The following is a 6,509-nucleotide window of genomic DNA, read 5'->3' on the forward strand; positions in this document are numbered from 1 at the left end:
CCACTGGGGAGGGGTCAGGCGTGCCCACTGGGGTCATGTGTGCCCACTGGGGAGGGGTCAGGCGTGCCCACTGGGGTCATGTGTGCCCACTGGGGAGGGGTCAGGCGTGCCCACTGGAGTCATGTGTGCCCACTGGGGAGGGGTCAGGCGTGCCCACTGGGGTCATGTGTGCCCACTGGGGAGGGGTCAGGTGTGCCCACTGGGGTCATGTGTGCCCACTGGGAAGGGGTGGGTCAGGCGTGCCCACTGGGGTCATGTGTGCCCACTGGGGAGGGGTCAGGCGTGCCCACTGGGGTCATGTGTGCCCACTGGGGAGGGGTCAGGCGTGCCCACTGGGGTCATGTGTGCCCACTGGGAAGGGGTGGGTCAGGCGTGCCCACTGGGGTCATGTGTGCCCACTGGGGAGGGGTCAGGCATGCCCACTGGGGTCAGGTGTGCCCACTGGAGTCATGTGTGCCCACTGGGGAGGGGTCAGGTGTGCCCACTGGGGTCATGTGTGCCCACTGGGGAGGGGTCAGGTGTGCCCACTGGAGTCATGTGTGCCCACTGGGGTCATGTGTGCCCACTGGGTAGGGGTCAGGTGTGCCCACTGGGGTCATGTGTGCCCACTGGGGTCATGTGTGCCCACTGGGGAGGGGTCAGGCGTGCCCATTTCAGGCCCACTGGCTGGGCCCTCAGTCACCTGTGATCCATACCCAACAGCACCTGGACAGTGTGTGAACCTCAGGCCATCAGAACTCCTCTCCTATGTGATTTAAGAAGCATTTTCAGAAGCGCATGCACCCCTATGTCTCTAGTAACTCTTGGGGATACAGTCACCACCCGCTGGAAGCGCAGACCCAACAGAGAGAAGTGAGGCACTGAGCACCTTCACGGGGACAGGACCTGGGGTCGCACGGTCCTCCCAGCTCTTCCCAGCTCCTCCCACACCCACAGCCCTGTGTCCCGGCTCTCATTGACTTGTGCCCTCCACCTAGCCAGTTGTTACGCAGCAGTAAGTCACGGGGGTCCCTCAGACCAGGCACTGCCCAGATGTCCTTGCCGGCAGGGCCTGTGTTCTCCTGGGGATTCCGACCTTGGGACACACCGGAGACATGTGCAGCCTGAGGGGGCAAGAGCTGGGGGCATGGAAGAGCTGGAGCAGCAACAGGAACGTGAAGCCTAGACTCCGAGGGGATGTGTGACGTTGATGCCCATCTGAGCTCCCAGCGTCCAGAGTTCAGTGCGGGGGCAGCTGGGGTGATCCTGTGGGCTCAGGCACACGGGAGCTGGGACTGTGCAGCCTGCTGGGCGGCAAGAGGTCGACCTGCATGTAAGGCCCACAGCCACCTGGAGCCCAGAGGTGACCCTGCCGGTGCACGCAGTCCCTGGAAGGGATGTTCCAAGTGTGTGAAGACTGGAGCTGCTAGGAACAGTTCTAGCAGGACGCGGGAGGCGGAGGGTCCATCAAGTCCAGAGAAGCCCCCGCGTCCCCAGCAGCACAGTGACCCCACGCACCTCCGCCCCAGCAGTGCCGCCACCTCCCTTTCCAAACACAGCAGAGGGCGGCTCTCTTGCTCCAGGCCAGGGAGTAACACTCATCCCCGAAGGAAGTTTCCAGGTCTAGTGCTCCTCCCTCCATCAAGGTCTCCGCTCTCTGCCTCAGCTCCATGGTCCTGAAGAAGCTCCCTCCCTCTCTGGAGACTCTGACAGCTGGGAAGTCCTCGTGGTTTCTGTCTGCCAATCCTGGTGATGATACAAAACAAACAGAATTCCTCTCACACACAGGAGCCCTCAAATGGTAGAATCACTACTGCTGAATATCACAGATAAGCAAGCATCCACTGAGTTCTTGATTTGTGCAGATGCTGGAGCGTCCAGAATGAGTAGGACACCACCCCTGCAGGTCCCGAACTCCTCGAGAAGAGCCCATGGGCTTCAGGTGTGCTGAGATATGTAAGTAGATAACTAGTTTTTAGATGATAGAGAGATAGATAGTTGCATACATAGAAGGTGGATGGGCGGATGTACACAAGCAGATGTACACAAGCAGATGAGAGATGATGGATGGATAAATGGATAGACAAATAGAAAATTATGATTGATAGATGGTAGACAGATATAGATAGATGACTGCTAGATGATGGGTAGATAGATGGATAATAGATAAAATTTTTGTTTCAAAATAGTCCTGAAGGGGTTGGGGAAGTTCACTGTCAGGCTTATAAGAAGCCTGTTTGTTCCACTGGCAGCAGTGTTGGTGGAGGTTCTTCTGGCTCTCTCTAGGTGCCAGGCCTGGGGAGCAGGCTCCTTGGATGGGTCCCAGGCATCTCTCCTCCCCCTACATCCCCCCTCCTCATCATCTCCTCTCCGCCATTATCCTCCTCCGCCACCATTTCCCCTCCTCTATCACCCCTCCCCCATCATCCCCTCCCCCATCATCCCCTTCCCCATCATCTCTCCTCTCCATCATCTCCCCTCCCCCATGATCCCCTCCCCCATCATCCCCTTTCCCCCAAGGTGAGTGTAGTGTCCATGTCCAGGTCACAGGTGCACACCTATTCCCCAGTCTCCACCAACCCAGCACAAGGAGGCTCTGGCCTATGATCAGGCTTGTTTGATGTTGGGGTGAGATAAAGAGAGGCAGAGGGACCCTCTGCTCTGAGCATCCATTTCCTCCTCCAGAGGATCTTCCTGACCCAGGTTTCAAACCCATGTCTCCTGTGTCTCCTGCATTGGCAGGCATATTCTTTACCACTGTACCACCTGGGAAGTCCCATGCTCTGAGCATCCACTGTACACCCGTTTCCTGACCCTGCCCTCACCTCCAAGTCTTGGTCTTCATGCCAGGCCACAGCAGACATCACTGCCCCCTTCATGTGGTCCTAAGATATCAGTGATAATAAGGCAACATGTGAAGTGCAGCTAGCAGCCTCTGGAGATGCCAGGAGGTCAGCTGGCCTGGAGAAGAAAGGCCCTGGGTCCTTGCACCTGCCAGGGACACAGAGACCAGCCAGGAGTAGCAGCTGCCCTATCTCAGCAACAAGTGGCACTGAGGGGACAAAAAACACTTCCAAGAAGGCCAGCAGGCCAGGGGACAGACGAGCAGTTCAGGGGATGGGCCAGCAGGACAGGAGATGGACGAGCAGGCCAGGGGACAGGCCAGCAGGAGAGGGGACAGGCCAGCGGGACGTCGGAATCCTGGCAGTGAGGTCAAGAGGAACTAGCAGAGGACAGGACCTCCCTGCTTCCTCCAGTCCCTCTGTCCACCCCCCATCCCCCTGGAAAGGCCATGATTGGCAGGCCCAGCTGGGGTGGCCGCTGTGGGTCTGGCCCTCCAGGCTATCCTGACAGATGTTTTAATCTACTGTTTGAAGAACGACTTCTGCACAGCTCTGCGGCACAAACATCTGTTTCTGTTTAGAATGACGGAGGGTTTCAAACAGCGCTGGCTGTGCGGCGGGGACTGTTTACGGGTGACCTCGCCTCTCACTTTGCATCACACCCAGGGGAGGATGTCCTGCTGGCGGCTGGACATTCTCTGAAGCTCCGTGAAATGGATCCTTCATTTCAAAAAGGCGCCAACAGTTCAGCTTCCTAAACACATCTTTTTTGAAAGGCATCCAGGGAGTATGAAGCTTTCAGAACTGTTCATGCCTAACCCTCCCAGCCCCGGTGAAGGAGCCACTCTGGATTTACCCTGTGGCCCTTACCGCTCGCCACCCTGACCCGAGCTCACTGGTCACACCCGGAGCTCAGAGGGGCTAGCGCATAATGACCTCACAGCACCGTGGCCTAAGAGGCTGGGGGTGTGGGGGAGGGGCCAGGAGGGGAGGGGAGGGACCAGGAAGTGAGGGGCGGGGCCAGGAGGGGCGGGGCCAGGAAGGGAGGGGAGGGGGCCATGAAGGGAGGGGAGGGACCAGGAAGGGGGAGGGGAGGGGAGGGGCCAGGAGGGGCCAGGAAGGGAGGGGCGGGGCGGGGAGGGCGGGAGGGGAGGGGCCAGGAGGGGAGGGGCGGGAGGGGCGGGAGGGGCGGGAGGGGAGGGACCAGGAAGGGGGAGGGGAGGGGAGGGGCCAGGAGGGGCCAGGAAGGGAGGGGAGGGGCCGGGAGGGGAGGGGCGGGACCGGGAAGGGAGGGGCGGGAGGGATGGGAGGGGCGGGGGCCATGAAGGGATGGGACGGACCAGAGAGGGAGACCAGGCTGGTCTCCTTTCAGGGGTCTCATTCCTGCTTGCGGGGCTCAGAAGGTCGCCTGCTTAGGCTGGTTCTTATGTGTCTCACATCCTGGGATTCAGCCCACGTGAGACGTGAGCCAGATGCTGAAATAATTGGTAACGGCTTTCCACATGACTGACTATGGAGACACCAAGAGGTGTTTGCAGGTAATTTCTGATAGCACCATCAGTAGGATCTTTTTCCTGCATCTGTAAACTGGCCATTTAATCACAGGGGAAAGACAGGAAGAGAAGGTGTTTGCTGAACGCCTGCCAGGTGCTCTGAGCTTCCTTTCTCTGTAAAGAAGCCGACCCTCGATTTAGTGTCGGTCCAGCGCCGCACACACCTGTCCGAGGAGCATCCCCCAGATGCCCTGGGCTGGGACCACCCTCCCGCAGAGGGGCACCTGAGGCCCGGAACAGGGGCCCGTGGGCCCCAGGTGGGCAGAGGTACCTCGGGCATTCCTTCCCTCCCTCCAGCCTCGGGGCCCAGGTGCGAAACTCCAGACTTGGTGCACACGGTGGGGCAACAGGGTTCCAACCAGCAGAGCGTGTTCTAGCTCTAGTAAAACAGCAAAGCTCAGGACACGTAACAGAAATTTGTATATTCGGGCAAGGTCACTTGGGGAATTTCCAGTTCTGAGAAGAAGTGCTTATTCATTTTAAATTAGTAGATAATGGATCTTAATCTTTTCAGCATTTTTCCACGGACACAAAGGCTGAAGAAGCAGACGCCATTTTTCTGTTCTGGGCAGACAGGCCGAGCTGTGGGGCAGGGCCAGGGCCCTCGGGGTGCTCAGCCAGTGTGACCGTGCACCTGCCAGGACACCCCATCCTTCCTGCCCTTCAGCTCTGCCCACCTGGCCTGCCTGGGTGACTGGAACAGCAACGTGGCACCCACCTGGATGACACCACCCTGAGCTCCTCACACCTGCAAACATGTGGGCCCATCTTGCAGCAACTCGTCTAGTCTGGTGGGGAGATGTCCTGGAGATGACAGAGCCAGTCGATCCCCAGAGACGCAGATGATGCTCTGTGCCTGGGAGGACCATGTCAGGGAAGGGTCCTGGGGGGCCAGGGCTGAACCCCAGAGATGATCTCCCATTAGGAAAGTGGCTGGAGTTTGCAGGGCCTTCCTGCTTGACAAGCACTGAAGGTCCAGGGACCCATGGGTCTCCCCACAACCTGGGGCTTGCCCCCGAGGCGGCTTGAGGGGCGGCCAAACTGTGAGCCATCAACATCTCCCCCAGGGCCCCTGGGAGGCTGTTTGGGTCCAGCTCTATTGTTCAAAGATGTTCAGTAACAAGGACTCCAACTCACTCAGTTCACGTGAGCAGAAAACGGAGCTCTTAGCAACAAAGGAATGGGTGGAATGGGACACACCAGACTCAGACTGCTTCTGGACATGATGCGGTGAAGCAGGGACTGATTCTCTACTCTGGCCACTAGATGGACAATTTTAAATGACTAGCCATGATGTTTTATTTTTACAGAATATTTAGTAAGATCTAATTAAATTTTTTGAAAATTAAAGGTGTATGCTATGTGTGCTTAGTCATACATACAAATAATTGACTATTAAATATTAAAGTATTAGTCACTAAGTCCTGTCCAAATCTTTGTGACCCCGTGGACTGTAGCTCACCAAGCTCTTCTATCCATGGGATTTCCCAGGCAAGAACACTGGAGTGGGTTTCCATTTCCTTCTCCAGGGTATCTTCCAGACTCGGGGATCAAACTCAGGTCTCCTGCATTGCAGGCAGATTCTTTACCATTTGAGGCACCAAGGAAGCCCTAAATATTAACTAATATTAATTAATAAATAATATTAATTTATAATTAAATTGATGTTATTTATCAAAAAGATATGACACTGAAAGATGAACTCCCCAGGTCAGTAGGTGCCCAATAAGGTACTGGAGAAGAGTTGAGAAATAGCTCCAGAAGGAATAAAAAGGCTGAGCCAAAGTGGAAGCAACGCCCAGTCATGGATGTGACTGGTGATGGAAGTGAAGTCCAATGCTGAAAAGAACAATGTTGTATAGGAACCTGAAATGTAGGCTCATGAATCAAGCTAAATTCGAAGTGGTCATACAGGAGATGGCAAGAGTGAACATTTACATTTTAGGAATCAGTGAACTAAAATGGACCAGAATGGGTGAATTTAATTCAGATGATGCTTATATCTACTGCTGTGGGCAAGAACCCCTTAGAAGAAATGGAGTAGCTTTCATAGTCAACAAGAGTCCAAAATGCAGTACTTGGGTGCAGTCTCAAAAATGACAGAATGATCTCTGTTTCCAAGGCAAACCATTCA

At 56.0% G+C, this 6,509-nt stretch overlaps 1 long non-coding RNA gene across 1 annotated transcript; it reads right to left on the reverse strand.

Annotated features, from left to right (window-relative positions):
- Window positions 1-865: 865 nt before the first annotated feature.
- Window positions 866-3,734, reverse strand: LOC110135058 (uncharacterized). Its single transcript, XR_002313241.2, has 2 exons — window positions 2,805-3,734; window positions 866-1,725 (listed from the first exon to the last, which is right to left on the reverse strand). It is a non-coding gene; the product is annotated as an uncharacterized lncRNA (long non-coding RNA).
- Between the last annotated feature and the right edge of the window lie 2,775 nt (window positions 3,735-6,509).

The sequence above is a fragment of the Odocoileus virginianus genome, chromosome 34 (assembly GCF_023699985.2).
Source record: "Odocoileus virginianus isolate 20LAN1187 ecotype Illinois chromosome 34, Ovbor_1.2, whole genome shotgun sequence".
In the NCBI taxonomy this organism is placed as follows: Eukaryota; Metazoa; Chordata; class Mammalia; order Artiodactyla; family Cervidae; genus Odocoileus; species Odocoileus virginianus.